Source organism: Oryza sativa, chromosome 5 (assembly GCF_034140825.1).
Source record: "Oryza sativa Japonica Group chromosome 5, ASM3414082v1".
Lineage (NCBI taxonomy): Eukaryota > Viridiplantae > Streptophyta > Magnoliopsida > Poales > Poaceae > Oryza > Oryza sativa.
In genome coordinates, this window is record NC_089039.1 from 10,469,275 (window position 1) to 10,489,890 (window position 20,616).

General features: G+C 47.2%; 1 long non-coding RNA gene across 1 annotated transcript; it reads right to left on the reverse strand.

The window, feature by feature from the left end:
- Positions 1–460: 460 nt before the first annotated feature.
- On the reverse strand, positions 461–5,665 carry LOC136356601 (uncharacterized). Its single transcript, XR_010741610.1, has 4 exons — positions 5,046–5,665; positions 3,979–4,035; positions 1,931–1,996; positions 461–652 (listed from the first exon to the last, which is right to left on the reverse strand). It is a non-coding gene; the product is annotated as an uncharacterized lncRNA (long non-coding RNA).
- Positions 5,666–20,616: the final 14,951 nt, after the last annotated feature.

The following is a 20,616-nucleotide window of genomic DNA, read 5'->3' on the forward strand; positions in this document are numbered from 1 at the left end:
TGAGACTTGCCACGGCAAAGCCTTTCAATAACCTCACGTTGACAGTACCCGCTCCATGAACTTGCATCCTCATGCACTCTAGGCGTTATAAGTTTCTAACAGTGAGAGGAGTTCTGGCGCTCCCGGGAAGGGAAGACTCACACATGCATTAAGTTTTAGTTAAGTCCAGTTTACACATGGCAGTCCTACCGATGGCGACACCATTGTAGGCACTCGCCCCTCGCGACCCCACCAATGGCTGCCCCACCGTAGGCCCTGACCCACACACACTAAGAATAACCACTATGCAGGGATACTGCCTTCGCTTGGCTGTGTACTCCGCTAGGTCTATACCCATACGAGAAGTACGGTTGTACGAGGGTCATTTCATGCTTAACTTCATGGCTCGGTGTCACGACCGGAAATAACCCAACGGGCGTTCCTGACGTGCGTGCATTATTCCTTGTCCCAGGAGGCAAGGTACACCAAAAGTTGATACAATTCAGAGTTTAACAAGCGGAAGCGTAAATAGTTAACTTATTACATGGGCAGCGAAGGCCCAGCACACACAGAGACAAACGAGAAACAGCGGAAGACTAGGGCGATGACCACAGGCGCTTGACGGCAGGCACGAGCTAGACACCAAAGCCTTCATCTTCAAGGAGCTCCTCTTCTGGGCTTGGGAAAAAATTGAGCAAGACTGAGTACAACCACCGTACTCAACAAGACACACCCACAAATGCAGAATAAATGCAAGGGAGTACAAAGGAATTATACTATAAAGGGGTTAGGGTTGCAGTAAACAGCATTTAAAGACGTTTAGTTGCTCAAAGCTATTTTGTAAACGCGATCCTAGAACTATACAATGTTAATTATCAAGGCCGTGAACCCACACAAACCTGCCTTAACCCAAGGCCTATGATGATTCAGACCGAACTGGCAACCCGACCCTGGGTCCCAGCTCGTCCCAAGCCAACCCAGGCCAACCATTCCACATTTTAGTTGTTAAGCAGGTTTTAAGAATTGAAACGCTAACTTGGGTACATTGCTCGGCTTGCCCATAACCGAGGGCGTGGCTATTCGAATAGATTATACTCTGATCAGAGGTGTACATCTTTACCCACAAGACACATCTTCCTCACGTGCAACCACGTGCCACATACCACCACGGTATACAGACGGAAGCTGTGACATAGTTTCCAACCCATCCTAGCCATAGACAAGAGTACCGACCCAATCCCACCTACGGCCGGAACCCCCGGGACAGGCAGGCAGGACTGAGCCCCTAGCAGCAGGACACCGGCCCTGTGCCATGACATCTCGACTACCGGGCCGCAGCTCGTGTAGCCTTCATTTGCCCTGGAGAATGTCCATCGACCCCCGACTTCATCCATCTCCAATCCGTGTACTTTTGTTTATAACCAGACTGAGCCACAAACTAAGCCTTACCCACTAGACATGTGGAAGTACGGTAGTGCTTTGCAACAGAGGCCCGAAGACCGGTCCTTATATGGCCGAGGTGCTACTATCAAAACCATGCACCCCGAGCCCAGCCTAAAACCATTTTGGGGATTTTGAATAGAAGGAGCGGTGTGAAGCCAATTCCACAATAACCAAACCATTCCATAGTATCCAGATGATATGAATATTTCCCAAGGTCTATAGTTGAAAAACCACCTAATGTTACCTAATTAAATTGCGAAGCATCTACCTAAAACTAAACTAGTGGTGCCATGAGTAGAGTGTCCACTAGTTGAGGTTTTGTTTATTCTAGGGTGAACAAGGTAATAATAACAATAACAATAATAATAAGGTCATAACAAAGGTAAATAGGCATGGCTAAATAAAACAGTGATAACGCGGGAATTTAAATAAAGCGATAATGCAATAATTTGAATCAACATAATTTTATAAACTGGGATTCAATATGCTCAAAGATGATGTGACTTGCCTTGCTCGCTTTCCCAAACGTCGGCTTCAACTTCCACGAAGAGCGGATCTTCCGAAGCTGCAGCGTCTACACGACCAACGGAAAAGAAAAGGCTTTTACTCTAATAAACTCCATATAACAGCAGAAACAAAGCATAAAAATGGGCTCTTGACTTCTTAAGGAAAAATTAGAGACTTGAACGGTCCAATTCCGAGTTCAAATGGCCAAGTTATGGCCGTTTGAAGTTTATATGCTCTTTAAATGGATATTTGCGAATTTCTTCATTTAAATTTTAATTTAAAAACTCATTTATTGCGTCAGCCGGGAGAGAGGGCGCGCGGACCGGGTCCACGGGAGTGGGGCCCACGCGGTAGCCTCTCAGTCCACGGTGGACCGGGTGCACGCGGCTGACGCCGGCCGGCGCCGTGGGTCCCACGCGTCAGCCGCACCCGCGGGCGCGGGCGGCTGACGGCCGGGCCCCACCTGGCAGCCGCGGGACGCGCCCGAAGGCGGCCTTGCCGGCACGGCCGACGGGAGGCGGCGCGCCCGCGCCCCTATGGTCGCCGGCGGCGGCCATAGGCATGGCGGAGCGGCGGCCGAGAGAGAGGAGAGAAGAGGGAAGCGAAGCGGCGGTCCTCGGCTCACCCCGGGTCGACGGCGGTGACGGAAACGGCGACCGAAGCGGCGAGAGGCGGCGGCGCGGTTCGGATCGACGAGGACGGCGGCGCTCCGACGGTCGGCGGGCGAAACGGAGGAGTGGACGAGGTCGACGAGGACGCGGCGAAGCCGAAGGAGGTGATGCCGAGACGGGAGGAGGTCCGGGGCGACGACGGCGGCGAACCGGAGCTCGGCGGCGACGGCGGAGAGAGAGGACGACGGTGCGGGCTTGATTCCGACGGGGAGAGAGAGCGGCGAGCGGCGGAAACGGAGGAGAGAGGCTCGGGGAGCGATTATATAGCGTCGGGAGGGGGAGAGAGCGGCCGGAGAGGAAGGAAACCGGCGCGGCGATCTCGGCTCCATTGATGCGCCGGCGAAGATTGCGGGAGTAAATCCGAGCGAATCCGAGGGAGAGAGAGAGGGAAAAGAGGGGGAAAAGAGGGAGGGAATCACGGGGAGTGATTTCCCCCTCTTTATGGCGCGCGGGGACGGCGGGATGCGGCGGATTCGGCGGCGGCGGCGGCGCTAGGGCACGGGCGGGCGGCGGGCGCGGCGCGAGGTAGGGGATGACGGGTGGGCCCCACCCGTCAGCGAGGGTGGCGGGGGGGCCCGCCCGTCAGCGGCGCGCGCGCGGGGAGGAGGCCGATGGGCCGCGGGGGAGAGGAGAGAGAGGGAGGGAGTTGGGCCGGGCCGGCCCAAGAGAGGAAGGGGGGGGAAAAGGACTTCTTTTAGGGTTTTTCTTTTTATAAAACCTTTTTAACTTTGTTTATTTCTTCTCAATTATTATTTGTGCTCTGAAAATTCCACTAAAATTTATTTACGCATTTTAGGCTTTTAGGAAATATACAAAAATCCTCCAAGCCTTATTTGACTTTTATATTTGCACATTTTAATTGTTGGAGGCTTTCACACGAATTTTAATTATTCTCGGCACAATTTCGAGGATGTATTTTAGAGTCGTTTTGGGACGCGACACTCGGTCCTTAACTGACCAGGGACAGCACTAGCCTTTTCCGGACACCACCCAAGTACCCTAGCCGCCCCGGTCGAAAACAGTGTTTAATTTTGTTTCTCTTTTCACAATTCATGTTATCCTTGTCATGGCAATGTGGTGTCCACGCCTCCACATGCCGCATCTCAACTACCTTCCCTAAGGTAGTTGCCCAAGCATATAGCACTTGATAAATATGAGAATGCATGATTCTAATTAGCATGACTAAGCATTTGTTCAATATCGACTAAGTACACACGTTAGCACGGTTTGCAATGGTCATATGGATAATCAATATCAAGGCATGGCATATTTAACAAGTAGGGCATTCATATTCACATATGTATAGCATGCAATTTTATTTAAATCAACATAATTTTCGCAATAGGTTCAACATGCTCAAAGATTAGTGATGACTTGCCTTGATCGCAGTCTTGCTGACCCAGATCTTCGATTAACTCAGCAACTCCTTCGGAATCTAAATTTACGTGCGAAAGATTGATTTGAATTCAATTAGAATTCATATTAAATCACCAAAAATTCAACAGTACAAAAATAAATAGCAAAAGTGGTTCCATCAGAAAGATCTTGATTTTAGATGAATTTAGGTTCAAGTTTCATTCAAATCCGAGCTAAAATGAATGAGTTATGCTTGTTTAAAGATTCAAATTTGAATTAATTCAAACAATTGTGAAATGGCACTGTGCAGCCGAGAGGGGCATTATTACAGTGGCTGACATGTGGGCCATCCCCCAATTTTATTTCCGGTTTTTTTTTATTATTATTTTTTTTAAAGGAAATCCTATTGTGTCATTGACAGGTGGGTCCGGCCCCCTGTTGACTGAGGTCAAGCCGGCCTTTTAATCCCCGGTGCGACCCGCATGTCATTGAGACATTTACTTAAAACCTAATTTAATTAGATTTCTAAGCATCCGGGCCTACATGTCATAGGTTCATAATAATACTATTAGTTTGGGGATTACTGTGCGCTAATGAAATGGGGTCCACATGTCATAACCCCTCCCTCTCTCGTGTCTTCTCTCTCTCCCGTCGTCTTCAACCTCGCGCGCGCGGCCGAACAGAGGAGCAGTGCGCGGCGGCGCGACGGCCCGAGCCGGAACAGCTCGGCGCACGGCGAGGCGAGCGGCGGCGCATCACCGGATGCCCGCCGGTGGCGGCGGCGAAGCGCGGCGACCGTTCGGCGCGCGGCACGACGGCGCGCGTCGGCGCCGAGATCCCAAACTCGGCGGCGGCACGATGAGGACCAATGTGAGCGCAACCGGCTACGATTCAACCATCTAGGGTCCACATGGAGTATATATAAGCAAAATCTAGCCTAGGTTGTATTGGAACGAAGTCCCCCCACGGCGAGCTCAACCATGGCGCAGTGGCGGCCGGTGCCGGCACGGTTACGGCGGCGCACACCCCAAATCGAGGGGGCCGGGGGTTTCTAGGTGACTAGGCGGGACTACTGGCGCGAGGGCTTACCACGAAGTGGCGGAACGGCGAAGTTCGACGGCGAGTGGCGCGGCGCGGTCGAAATAGGGACGGACGGCGGTCGGCGACGGGCGCAGGTGTTCGACGCTCGACCTCCCTCGCGTAACGGCTCCCGGCTCCCTCCAATAGCAGCAACGGCAACGGGCACACCTCCTCAACACACCCCGCCACCCACACTGGCCGAGAAGCCCTGTGGCGGCGGCGCAGCCGGCGCCCACCAGGTGTTCGACACCCGGCGACGGCGTGATCCTGCCCCTCTTCGGTGGAGCAAAAGTTTTAGAGAGAGGAAGAGTTAATGGAATGTTGAGTTCGGATAAGAACGAGCCAAGGACAAGCCTATATAAGCGAGAGGGAGAGCGATTCCTTAATGGATAAGGGTGATCGATGACGCGGCTCTGTTTCGATTCCTCCTAGGTTCGATTCAATGCCCTGGGCCGGCATGATTGCCTACGCGGTAGTATGCAGGAGAGGTCTCGCTAGCTGGAGAAAGGGGCACCGCATTACCCAGCGGTCGCAACCGGGGGTGACAAGATGGAGACGCGACGGGGACGTGATGGCGACAAGAGCGACGGCGATGGGCAGTGGTAACGGCTTGGATAGGGGGCGCCGGGCTATGCCCTAGGGTGACGCGGGCACCCGTGGTGGCCATTATCACTCCATCCCGAGGGCGACGCGCGAGGGGACGGGATGACGCGGGCACCCGTGGCGGCGCAGCCTTTGGCGCGGGCTTTTGGCCGCTTGGTCGGCGGCGGGCCCACACAGCTTGGCATGACGCGGTGCGGCGCACGGGCACGACTAGTGTGGCGCACGAGTCGGAAGGCAGGCGCGTGGCACGGCAGCGATTGGCGAGGGTGGCGCCGGGTGTTCGGTTGGGTTAGGCACAGATCGAACACCTGGCGCGCAATGAACAGTAGCGCCAGGAAAAGAAAAAGGAAGAGAAGAGAAAGGATAAGGGAAAAAGGAAGAGCTAAATTGCAAAATGGCTTGGAATTGAGTTGTAACTCTACATATTTTGAATTCAAGAATTCAAACATTTGATTTGAATATTTATTTATTTATTCATATATCTACCAAATGATTTTACCCATCACATATACTTCTAATTTCCTGATTTATTGAACCTAAGAATTAAGGATTAATATTATTACTCTTGACCTATATTCCTTAATCCCTGATTTTATAAATTCTAATCTTTGTTTTTCCTATAACCTCATTTTTGGTTTATTTCACCTTAGGTCATTACTAATATTCCATTCGCATTATGTTTTTCTTATTTTGCCATATTCTGGATTTTATTATTTGACTTCCATCTCAACATACACCTCTTATAGTATTTGAATTAAACAATATATTTGCAATATATAAACGAATAACACCAGCATGATGCAAAGTTTTTAAAAAGTTCGAATTTTTAGTGATTTTTATTATTGAGGATTTTTAGGATGTTACATCTTTCTCATGGGGCACTCGCGGGTGGATGGTCTTCCTCACAATGAAAGCAGGTAGTGGCACACGAGCTAGCAACATGACCGATTTCTCCACAACGAGAGCATGCCTTATGTTCCATTTTATTCTGGTTGAAACCTTGGGGAGACTTCTCATCTTCATCATCTGAGGAGACTTGATCTGAATCTTCACTATCATACACTCTACCTCCACTAGCTAAAAGATGCTCTGTCAACTGTGGTGCACCTCGGAAGGAATTTCTTCTCTGACGTTTTGTCATTCCTGGTGGAGGCCATTCTGTGCTGGTAATGATCATCTTACGGACTTCATCTTCGGTTCGCATTGGTGCTTTTCTTTTCTGCTGAGGACAGTTCCTTGCATAGTGCCCTTGTTCATCACACATAAAACAAATGATTCTTGCTTCTTTTGAGTCAACATGTGACATGGCATGAGGGGCCTTCTGGGATGTTGGCGGTGCGCTGACTTGTGGTGTGAGTGCTTGGACTGCCTCCAACTGCACTTAAGGTTGCATCTGACTCCGGTTCAGAATTGGCGTCCGATGCTGCTGTAGTATCTCTATAAGCAATTTGTTCTGCTTAATCAAGTGTTGGACCACTGCCACACAATTGGTGTCTGGTGCTTCATTCACTCGGGAGCTTGAGGTACCCATGTCCTGACTTCTGACCTTATTGCCTTTCTCATTGTCAGCCATCTGTTGCAAGGTTTGGAGAGGGAGAGAGGGAAAACAAAGGGGAGAGACAGATCAAAAACTAAGGATAGGACCTTAACAGATCTAAGTCTTTTGCTGTTATGATGTATGTTAGGCTTATTCTGCAAGTTGATTAAGCAAACAACCTAGCATGGTTACATCACACCCCACTGATGCAAACCACGTGCTACACACACAAGCAAGGAAACACACGACTATCGAAACCCTAGAGGGTGGCTTAGGTTCTACGACGGGTTCTCTAAGATCTTCACTCCTGCTTCACATCTAGCTTCACTGCTTCCTTCGCTTCGCTAGCGGACCCTGCGGTCTTCCGGAGCTTCGGCAAACAATTGGCGACATCTTTTTCTTCGCAAAACTAACCATCTAGTACTAGTTGAAAATCTGAAGGAGGAAGAAGAGAATAAACATTTTGCAAATAGCATTAGGGAAAGGAGGAAAAAGGAACTTTCGCAAATAGTTTCATTTATAAAATATGTCCTTAGGTTTTATCCACTTGGCTTATCCTACAGTCGAGATGGCTCTGATACCACCTTGTCACGACCGAGAAAATTTGCATTTTCCCGAACGCTAGTGTATTAATTCCCGTCCCAGGAAAAGCCGGGGTACACCACACAAACATGATATAAAAGACACATCTTTATTATAAAGATAATATTTACATTATTACAAAGGCACCTCAGGCTTGACAAACAAAAAAAAACAGCAGCGGACTAGCGGGCCTACGGCTCCATCTTCACAGGCGCTCAACTGGGGTATAAGCCAGGACACCACCTAAGACTTCTTCTCCAAAGCTTCTCTTACTGAAGTGGGGGAAAGATTGAGCAAGAATGAGTACAACCACCGTACTCAGCAAGCCACATCGGCAGATGCATGATTAATGCAAGGGGGGTACAAGGGGATAATAATAGGGGTTAGGTTTTGCTGTAAACAGCATTTATAAGTCACTTAGTTGCCCAAATCTATTTTGTAAACACGATCCAAGAGCTACACAATATTATTAATCAAGGCCGTGAACCCACATGAACCTGCCTTAACCCAAGGCCTACGATGATTCAGACTGAACTGGCAACCCGACCTGGGTCCCAGCTAGTCTCAAGCCAACCCAGGCCAACCTTTCCACATTTTAGTTATTAAGCAAATTTTAAGAATTAAACCACTAACTTGGGTACATTGCTAGGCTTGCCCATATCTGAGGGCTCGGCTATTCGAATAGATTTACTCTGATCAGAGGTGTACATCTTTACCCACAAGACACATCTTTACTCCGCATTCCATGGGCATGGAACCCGTCGTAAACATGTGACATAACCCTTCACCCATCCTAGCCGTGTAGTCTTCATTTGCCTAGACATCTCGATTACCGAGCCGCAGCTCGCGTAGCCTTTATTTGGCTCAGAGATATCCATCGTCGCAACGACTTCATCCATCTCTATCCATGTCCTTTTGTTCAGGACTAGACTGAGCACCAAGTTAAGCCTTACCCATTAGACATGTGGTTAGTACGGTAGTGCTTTGCAACAGAGGCCCAAAGACCGGTCCTTATAGTGGCCGAGGTGCTACTAGCAAAACCCTGCACCTCGAGCCCAGCCTAAAACCATTTTGGGAGTTTTGAATAGAGGGGGGAGGTGTGTGTTCAATTCCATCACAAGCCAACCATTCCACAGTGTCCAAATGATATGAGCATCCCCAAAGTCTAAAGTTATAAAACCACCTAATGTTGCCTAATTATTCAGCGAGCATCTACCTAAATTCATACTAGTGGAACCATGAATAGATTACCCACTAGTTGGGGTTTTATTTTCCTAGGGTGAACAAGGTAATAATAAACAATAGCAATAATAATAAGGTCATAACAAAGGTAAATAGGCATGGCCAAATAAAACAGTGATAACACGGGAATTTAAATAAAGCGATAATGCATTAATTTAAATCAAAATAATTTTATAAACTAGGATTCAATATGCTCAAGGATGATGTGACTTGCCTTGCTCAGAGAGAACGGCCTTCCGAACGCTCGGCGACGACCGCAAACCACGCTTCGGGAACCTCCGGAACGACAAAAGCTACGCGAAGCACACAAGCAAAGCTACAAGCCTATAAAGAAGCAATAAGAATACATAAAAAGAAAGCACAGGGTTCTTAAGGATATAACAAACATTAAGAGACTTGAACGGGTCGATTCAGAGTTCGTATGACCAAGATATGATCATCCGAAGTTTAATGCTGTTATATGAAGATTTACGGATTATTGTGATTTGGTTTCGCAATTATAAAACATGTGTAAGTGCTAACCTGGAAAAGACAGGAAGGCTGCGCTTGTTGACATGCAGACTCCACATGTCAACCTAAGGGACCACGGTGGACCGGGTACACAGAGACGGTCCGCGGGTCGACGGAAGCGGACCCCGTGTGTCAACCGAGGCGAGTAGCCGACAAACGGACTCCACCAGACACCACGCGGGCTGCACACGTAGAAACCACGTGGCTATCGAGCGGGCACACTAACACGGTCTCCACACGCACAAGCGAACGACTACCGACACCGGTACACGGGTACCGGGGTCGACAGCCGCACAACGGGTACGGGGCGACACCGAAAGGACGAGGACGAGGGCGACGAGGGAGAGATCCTTACCACCACGCGACGAGGCGTGGGAACGACAAAGACAAACGAGCGCGGCGGAGACGGCTCGGGGACGACGGAGGTGAACGGCGAGGGAACGACTTCGGCGGCGATCCTTGGACGAAGGCGAGACGCGGCCGGCGCAGTGCTTGACGACGCGGAGGCGAGGACGAAGACGATGACGGGGCTGCAGCGGCACACTTGACGGACGCGGACGACGGACGAGAATGGCTTGACGGAGGGACGAACGCCACGACGACCGGGAACGACGAGAGGACGACAACGATGACGACCAGGGCCGGCGAGGAGACGATGATGGCAGCTGGCGGCAGCTGCACAGAGCTGAGGCCGGCGTGGGACACGCCGCAGCAATGCCCACGACGGCGGCGGCACAACGAGACGAGGAGCCGGCGAGGAGGAGCGGCCGACCGAAGGGACGTCGGCGACGACGAGGATGGAGAGGAGGCGATGCCGAGGACGATGTCACCAGTTCGCCGCTGCGATGCCGGAGGTGGTGGTGGCGCGGCCGACGGCGCACGGGTAGAGGAAGGGCCAACCGGGGAAATTCCGGCGAGGTGGATGGAGAGGCCGGCACGGCACGGCGGTGTTCCGGCGAAACCGAGGAGTGGCCGGGGAAGGAGACGATGCCGCGGTATCGAAGGAGGAGACGAAGGCGTCGATCGGCGTATCGGTGATGAACAGGAGCCGGCCGGAGACGGTGTAGTGGTGGCGACGCCACTGAACGCCGGCGAGAACGCGCCTCCGGTGCTCTCCGCGCTAAACGGAGGACGGCCCGGGGGAGAGGAGGCGGCTGCGAGGCTGCTGGTGGCGACGGCGCGACCGGATGGCGCTCCGGCGAGGTGGGAGAGGCGGCTGGAGGCGGCCGGCGGCACAGGAGAGAGAGGAGGACGGCGGGGAGAGGTGGTGAGGCCACGGGAGAGCGCGGGAGGGGGCTAAAATGATAGAACGGAGTGAGGGGGTTCCATTGTATAGGATGGTGGAGGGAGCCGGGCATGGGAGAGGGCGGAACGGCGACGGGAAACACGGCCAGCGGCCATGGAAGGCGGCCGGGAATGGCAGGGCCGTTCCAGGCGTTAGAGGGCACGAATCAAGGGGGAAATTGGGGGTAATCAAAGAGGAATCAATGGGGATTAATTCCCCCTATTTAATTTTGGAATCCCATGAGTAAATCGCACGGATTTGAGGGAGGAAAGGAGCTAGGGTTCACGGGAGAGAGAGGAAGGAGGCCGGGCGGGAGGAGGATGATGACCCGGCGCATGGGACCCACGCAGGGAGTGCGGTCAGCGCGCGTGCGGCGCGCGTGAGGGGTGTGCGGCTCGGGAGGCTGGGGCGGCTTGGGCCGGTAGGCGGCCCAGGCGGGAGGGGAGGAAAAGGGAGTGGGCCGGGAGGGGAAGGGGAGGCCCAAGAGAAGGAGGGAGAGAAAGAGAGGGAGGAAGAGAGGACTTGGGCCGCGGGCCGAGGGAGAGAGAAAGGGAGGACTTTGGGCCAGACTTGGCCCAAAGGTGGAAGGAGGATTATTTTTAGGTTTTTCTTTTTAATAAACTTTGATAATTGTTGTTGTTGCTTAATAAATATTTTCGGTGCTCTGAAAATTCAAGTAAAATTTGAGGGCTCATTTTAGACCAAGGAGAATTTAACAAAAATTCTCCGGGCCACATTCGAATTTTTCTTGTACGTATTTTAGTGTTTGCCAATTTCTTTTCAAATTTTAATTAATTCTATTATTCCTTTTAGAAAATAATTTTTATTTCGGGATGAATTTATCAGGACGTGACAAATGTGCCATTTTTGGATGCTATGCAAGTACCAACATACGCCCGTTATCTCAAGGTCATACTCAACAACAAGAGACCGCTCCCAACAACGGAGGTGGTCAAGCTAACGGAACACTGCAGCAACCTGATACTCCACAAGCTCCAGGAGAAGAAGAAAGATCCGGGGTGTCCCACGATCACCTGCTCGATCGGGGCACAACAATTCGTCCATGCCTTGTGCGACCTTGGAGCTAGTGTCAGCGTCATGCCAAAAAACGTCTTTGACAAACTCAACTTCATGGTGTTGGCACCAACACCGATGTGCCTCCAACTGGCTGATTCATCAGTTCGTTACCCGGCGGGGATAGTGGAGGATGTGCCTGTTAAGATACGGAATTTCTTCATCCCGGTTGATTTTGTGGTGCTAGACATGGACATGGGGAAGGAGACACCGCTCATACTGGGGCGTCCGTTCCTTAGCACCGCAGGAGCCAACAGTGACGTGGGAACGGGGAGTATCAGTTTCCATATCAACGGGAAGGAGTTAAAGTTTGAGTTTCAACCGAGGACGGAACAATGCTTCATGGTCAGAATCAAGTACAGGCCAAACCCGCAGAACATTCAAGAGGTCGAAGTGGAGCAACCCAAGACGGATAGCCTGGTAAGGTTCATGCAGAACTTCCTGGGAAAGGAAACAACAATGCCCAGGAACCGTTATTGGAGGACGCTAGTAAAATCACCTGTACCGGCCAAGAAGTTAGAGCAGCCAGCTCAGAGGAAGCCGTCTTCTGCACTAAAATCAAAGGTGTGGAAGGAAAAGCCAAAGACGCCCGCTCCATTACCTCCGGAGACGGGTGGAAAATCCGTGAACTGAATCGAAAGGAGGTATGGTCTTGCACGACGGACTTTAAATGACGCGACCTTCGCCAACAGGTAAATTGGTATGTATCCGCATATTTGTTTTCAACAATTTGAATTTTTGCATCACCACATATTTGAATTTCAAAATTGCTTTTAGGACTTTTGAATTTTGAGGAAATTCTTCAAATGAATTTTTCAGAGCAAACCAAAATAAAATTTTCAACGAAAATTCACTGTGCCACGATCACACTGACCGTTGGATTCCAACGGCCGAAAGTGGGGCCGGTTGGGCCCACTAGGGGTTCGCCCGAACCGGCCAGGCAACGGTCAGCTGCCTCACTTTTTGAGGCAACGGCTAGTGGGTTCCACATGTCATTTTTGACCGTTGTGGGTATCCTACAAAAGCCAGCCGGCCGAGAGAGGGAATTCTACCCCATTTCAACTCATTTTCATTTCCTCTCCAAAGTTTGCTCCCAAGTTCATTCATGCTTTGATAGTTTTCCTCAACTTCAACTCTTTAGTTGCATACATACAAGTTGCTTTGGTGAAACTAACAGGCGGGTGAAACTCTTGTCATTTCTAACCCCCGCCGAGTTAGCCTGTTCTTGCTCCATTGTGTAGTATGAGGAGGCAACTGTCTCGTCTGTTCAAGGGGTCGGGCTCTCTATCAAGTCGTCATGACGAGTCTAGTACTCGTTCATCAGCCGATGCCTCGATGGAAAACGCCGACGCTCCGCGACAACTCCTGAGCGACACTGACCTCGACCTTGTCAGTGATCGGGAGAGACAAGCCTACTACATCCTGAGCGACCGGGAGTATGCTCACACGCGAGAATACTCACCGGAGTTGCTGAAAAAGATAGGTTTGGATGTTGAATTTCGTTCTATTTGGAAAGCTGTTGGTTGGCAGAGATTTGCTGTGGTAGATGAGTCTGGTTCTCGTTTGCTTACTTTGCAATTTCTGTGCACTTTGAAAGAAATAGAAGATGGTATTTCTTTTCGCCTTTTCCGTAAGGAGTTCACGCTCACATGGAAAGGCTTGAGTACACTTCTTGTTTTTCACGATTCCTTTAAAATCGATCTCCAGAAAGGAATTTCTTGGTTCAAGAAAAATAGGTTTTGGGAAGATATTTCGGGTGCTCCAATTTGCAAGAAACCTAGAACGAATGATATCCATAATCCTGCACTTAGGCTCATGCACAAATGGATTGCTATGACTTTGTTTCCTAGAAGTGATCTGAGACCCATTAGGGGAGATGAATTAATTATCATGTTTGCCATGGTTAGAAAGATCAAAATTTCTCCTGTAAAATGTATGATAAGACAATGGTTAGAAAATATAAAGTTCTTTGCTCCTGTTGAGTGCACTTCTCTGATTACTCGGATAGCAAAAGGGCTAGGGGTCGTTAGCGACCAAATTGCTTTTATCTCAGCCGCTCGTCCGCGTATTGATGAGGCTTATTCAGTGCAAGGGCATATTTTGAAACATGGGGTAGATGGATCTTTGATATACTTTTTTCCCGGTTGTACAAATGAAATCCCGTTGCCAAATGCGGGGTATCATTTGTACAACTGCCATGAACTAACCATTCCCCTGCAGACCGTAGAAGAATCCCGTGCAGATGGAACATACAGGGAGACGCGCAAGATGACAAGGAACGAACAAGGAAGTTCATCACCCTCAACACCCGTGCAGATGTATGAGGCAGGTTGGGCACCAACTGGGGATGCACCCGGATGGACCCAAGCTCCACGCCATAGCATCGGAGTCTCAACCTGGTCAAGCGCCAGTGAGGACCGGTGGCATGCGCCTGATGACATCCACTGGGGGGATAATCAACCTCCCAGATCAAGTGGTGTGCCTCCATGTCCAAGTGAATGGGGCTCGAGTTCCTCTCATTGCAACTTGGGTGAAATCACTAGGAGAATGGACACCCTTGATATGCAGACGGGGGAGATCCAGTATGACCTGATGGAACACATAGCTCAAACGCAAGAATGGCAACAATCTGCTGATGCTCAATTCACCAACATCAACAACATGATGCAGCAACAGCACGACGACCTTCAAGCATACTTTTGCTTTCAGGGGTTCAATCCTTATCAAGGGCCCTAAGCAAAAGCCAAGCTTGGGGGGAGACCTCGCTCTCCCCACTGAGGTAACTTGTATCACATTGCATATTTCCCTTTCCAATTGCATTCTATAAAACTTGAAAACAACATAAAAATTTGTAAAATAGAAAATACCAAAAAGATAGGATAGGTTTGAGTCATGCTAGGTAAGACAAGCTAGTTCTCTTTGTTGAAATGATGAATAGTTGCTCTGTTTTATATCTCTGATATATAGGTTCTTGGTAAATACTCTCTCAAAAATTGAATAAAAGTAGCCAACAATTATCTGGGAACCTGAGATAAATGGGCTGCACTTGCTAATCTAAGTCTAAGCTGTTGCGAGATATGAGATAGTAAATATGAGTTGCTATGATCCTAATACTAGTTTGGCTTGAATTCTGGATGTTTTGTTTTTCAAAATGATAAATTGAAAGATCCTCATTTGATATAAATTCCTACCAGAGCCAAAAATGTGCTATCATGATTAAACCATATACATTTTGGTTACTTGCCATTCTATTGAACTTTGTCAAATTCTTGTGACTAGTGTAGATACTTCCCATGCTCTATGATCAAGATCATACACCCACTTTTATGCACATGCTAAACTCCTACACTGGGAGCTAAGCAATATTCCATTCCATATCCATATTACCACCAAAATAAATTCTCCATGCTTTTATGTGCTTTCTTCTCCTGAAAAGAAAAATCCTTTTGAAAAAAAAGAAAAAAAAAGAGAAAGGAGAGAAAGGCATGGTTGTGAAAAAAAAATAAAGCTATGCTCCATCAAGCATGAGCATGATGTTGAATAAAAAGAAGAGAGAAATGTAGCCATGCCCTCTCCTAATCAATAAAAGAAGGATTTTTTGGGAGAAGAAAGTAAGCACAAAGGAGAAGCATTTTTCTTTTATTTTTCCTCATACACCATTTCCACTATATACCACACACATTATGCACGATCTTGATCTTGAGTATGTTTAGTTATCTGCATTAGTCTAAGTTTTTTACTTAGTAACAAATGTGAATGCAACTATGCCATGTTTGATCCCTACCGAGCTCCACATATAAACCTTAGAGTAGGAATCAACAAGGCAACATTTGGTGAAGAATTCATGTTGATACACTTAGAGAGACTGAGTGAATCACTTGAGGAACTTGGTTTTCTTTTCCAAAATCATTTGAAAACTTCCAGAACAAGAGTTGAATAAAGATTGGGTGAATTGGTACTCTAATTGCTATTCTGTCTTTCAACTGCCCAAGACAAGGAGAAGCAGTGTCTCGTGGGAACCAGGGGTAAGGGTAAGCCACCGTGCCAAAGATTATTTAATCCGAGAGAGAGTACATATACCTTGCACCTGTATCTTTGAGATATGCAGCATAGTAGCAACTCCTGATCAACAACCAAGTCTTTGTTTCCTTTCGTCCTTCATTCGGGACGAGCAAAGGTTCAAGCTTGGGGGGTTTTGTTGATGGTCGTTATCGATCAGTTTCGACCGTCAATATTACCAAAATAGAGGAGAACTAGTGATGCTTGCAATGCATAAATATGTTAGAATAATTATATTCCACTAATATTGGCTCTACTAACCTTTTGCACAGAATGACAATAAAATGAAGGAGAATCGACATCAACTTAAACGATAAATCAATCAGATGATGTCGAAGACCAGACTTATGTATGAATGGGCCAAGAACTCAGAATTGACACGACGAATCAGGCCAAAATTCACAAGTCTACGAAGTGAAGCAGCAGAGGAGGCCACCAGCCAAAATGTGGGCTGGTTGGGCCGGCCCTAGGTTTGGCCGATGGATGCAGGGTTTTGAGGGAACGGTGGAGATTCACAACCAATGGCGGTTGGAGGGTATTACCGACCTTTCCAACCGCCATAACCGTCATTACCTGCCTATTTAAGAAGCTCACTCTCTTCACTTCAACACGCACCTCAAGCAAGAGCTCTCTCATTCCTCTCAAGTTTAGTTTAGTATTATCTAGCTGGTGGAATAGAATTAGAATAGGAATCAGGAGTCCGGAAGCCTTCAGAAGAGTTCGGGTTTGGCTCTAGTAGCTTTCCTTTCCTCTTTTGTAAGCTTTGTACTTTTATTACAATACTCTTCTAAATACATTAATGGTATTGGAATACTTTCCGAGTATATAAGTACCTACTTTACATTATGTTCATGTTATACTGAGTATACTGCTAGCTTATCTGGGAGATGCTTTGGTGCGGGTATAGTGTTTGCTTATGCAATTACTCTATGTCATGACAATGATATTAGAGTAGTATCTGGTAGTTTAGACGTGGTGTCTAGATTAGAGGATATCATTATTTGGGGTTATATATTGAAGACGAGAGGTGGGCCACTGATACTGACAGCTCAGTACGGGTATTCCTCCTCGCCTATATATAATCCTAAGTTAATTTCCTGGGGAGGGTATTCCTCCGTATTTAGCCCCGGTTGGATGGTCATGACAGGCTGTCGTAAGGAACTCGGCAGTCAAGGGTGGCTTCTCAAAGTACTAGGAGGCCATCGGATAGAGGGTATTAGCTAGTATACCAGTTAACTAGAATGTATGTATACTATGTATATTAGAGGTATAGGAATAGATTCTCTTTCTCTTTTTTTCCACCTAGCTTAGATTAATTATTATGAGGATGAGTAGTAATGCTTATGTGTCAAACTACCCTTGGATTATCTTAACCCCTGCTTAGAATACGATTATCACAAGTAATATGTATGTTATTAGTTGAGTTCTCTCTACATGATCTTTCCACGGGATAAAATAAATACGATACCCTTTGAATACTCTCGTGTGAAATAATACAATGGTATATCCGTGCTCTTGTGGATGAACTCTGTAACCATAATATACCAGAAGTATTGATGCGTCATTGCTGTGAATTATATTTCTAGTAATGTCCTTACGAAATACCAACAGTAATAATTTTAATATTATCGATATAATAAAGATGTGTCTTTTTATCATGTTTGTGTGGTGTACCCCGGCTTATCCTGTGACGGGGATTAATACACTAGTGTTCTGGAAAAGCTATTTTTCCGGATGCGACAAAGAGAAAGCCAAGTTAGATATGCTCTCTGCCGGGCCAATTCAGCCGAACATAGATCGGCTTGAAGCCCGCAAGATTGATCTCATAGCTCAACTTGAAGAATGTAATGCCGAACTAGATCTGGACAAGCAAAAGTTAGCCAATCTTCCAAATGCTGTCGAAGAACAGAAATCCAGACTGAAATTGGCTATCAAGAATGTAGCTGATATGATCAAGTACCTCAAGGTCATTTCTGGAACCGATGCTCAAGATATCCAAGCTATCGAAGAAGTAGATCAAATCAGGCAACGGGCTGTGTCGGCTATCCAACGCTACTTGTCTGGATAATTACCCTGTGTAATAGGACTTAGCAAATTTTGTAATCGGCTCAGAAACCTTGATACTCCTTTTGTCACTGAACTGTTGTGCCGATTAATATAACTTCTCAAGTTGCTCAAAAATTTGCAACTTTTGTATATATGTGCCCCCCTAATTTTGCAATGATGAAGGCATTGATAAAATTATAATTTGGACTAAGGGCGATATAACCATATCGGCCATTGTACATCGGCAAAACACAACCGATTACAACAAGAAAACAACTAAGGGCTATATAACCATATCGGCCATTGTACATCGGCAAAACACAACCGATTACAACAAGAAAATAACTAAGGGCGATATAACTATATCGGCCATCTCAAGGCGATGTAAACACATCGGCTATCATGTATCGGCAACATCCAGCCGATCGTGCATTAACCTAAACACTGGGGTAATATTTCTTCAAGTACTTGCCATTGAGCGCTCGTCCATAAACTTCTCCATCAAGTCCTTGCAACATATAAGCTCCCTTGGACACAACCTTATGGATTTGGAACGGTCCTTCCCAATTTGGTGACCACTTGCCGAATTTATTATCACGAGTCCCTATCGGCAAAATCAATTTCCAAAAAAGTTCACCTTCAGAAAAAGACTAGGGCACCACTTTTTTGTTGTAACGTCGAGCAACGCATTCCTTATCCTTGGTAACTTTTACAAGAGCTCTCAACGTAGATTGAACTAAGTCTTCCCTTTCATCGGCCATGAGATTATAATATTCATCGGCTGTCAACTCATTTTGCAACTCTGTTCTCCTTGGGTGTCACACCCTGAAAAATCGCTAAATTATAAATCATTGTGAAAAAGAAATTTTTAGAAATTACTTAATAATTAAAGCAAGTGTGTGAATAAAATCTATGAAAATTTTGAACATTAAGTTGATATAGATAAAATTGTATTAAATATTTTTAATGTCCAAGTATTTTAAGGATTTTTCCCAGAATTATTTGAGCATTGGAAGTATTTTTAATAAATGAAAGATCATTCAGTGATTAATTTAATTGGAAAAGTAATTAATAATTCTTTCTTTTTCCTCCTTTGGTTGTGAATCATTCCCAGTTCACTCTCCCTGTCTGCGGTTTGTTGTATCCGCCGACCTCTTTGCCGCCACGGTTTCGTTTTGTATGACGAGCCGAGTCCTACTCTCTTTCTGGTTCCGTTTCATTTTCCTTTCCCAAAACGGCACCGCATCTGTCTCCCCCACCTTTCCTTTCTAGGCAACCCCTCCTCCCGTATCGTTTTCCTCCCTCCCCATCTTTTTTCTGTTTTTTTTTCAGCCGCCCCTAGCCTCCTCCTCCTCCTGTTTAGCCGCCTCCTCCAACACCCTAGCCGCCGCTGCCGCTAGCCGTCACCCTTCGCCGTCGTCGTCTTGGTCGTCGCTGTCATCTTATCCGGTGAGCTTTCCTCTCTCCCATGTCATTTACCGGTGTAGTTTATCCCTAGGGATTTAATCTAATCTAATCTAATCTAATCTGTTGTTTGGCCCTAGCGTCGTCATCGTATCCGTGTGTTGTCGCCGGATCGTCATCGTCGACCCTCCCTCTCCTGTCCCTTTGGTTTGGTGAGATTTCTATTCGTGTCCCCTCGGGTTAGGTTTAGATCCCTCGGTCGTGTCACCGCCGCTGTTGCTCTAACCCTAGCGCAGCTGTTGCCGTGTCGCTTGCCGGCTGTCCTGTGCACCGCCGCTGTGCTAGCTGCCTTGTTGCCGCTGCGTCGCTATTTAGTCGCTGTACGTCGCCGTCGCGCTGCTGCTGTAGGTGTGCCACCGCAACCGCTGTTGTGCCGCTACCGTGTGTCAATCCAAGCCATCCGATCTTGGTCGACTCGGTCGAGATTAATCTCAGCCGTCCAAAAGCGATATAAATCCGTTCTCTCTTTTCAATGGCATATTATTCCTTTTTAATATATGTCATCTACCAAATATGATCTAATCTATTTCCGGTTTTAATCTTTTGTCTCAGCTATAAGTCATTTATAAATTGTTTAATCAATTTGGAATAGTCTTTTCTTTAATAGGTTTAAATGGAATTAAATCCTGTAAAATTCATATCTAATTCATACGAACTCGGAATGAGGTCGTTCAAGTCTCATAATTCATCTAAATTCAAGCTCTACCTATTTATGAACTTTAATTGTACTGTTTATTTGGGTTTTTATTAGTGTTTTTTCTTGTTTTGCGTTCTAGGTTTAGTTTTCCGTTATTTCGGAGGATCGTTCGTTCGTTGGAGAAGTTCCTGAAGACGAATTGAAGATGCTTGTTTGCAAGGCAAGTCACACAGATCCCAAACAAGCCTTTGAGCATGTTGAACCCGTTTAAAGCTAATGTTTTATTTCAACTTATGCATTATTTTAGAATGTCATCGGGTGGTGAGCCTTTCCCAATTAATTCATGGCCGAAGATGACTTTATTTTCCTATGGGTTATAATTTGACTAGCATGGACCTTATATATTGGATTGGTTCAGCTAGATGTTATTTATAGTTGCTTAGCCATGCTTAGAAACAATAGCTCATTAATGGGATGAATCATACTACATTATTATTTATGGTTATATTTAATGGTAGCTCACGATATTCAGTCATGTTAT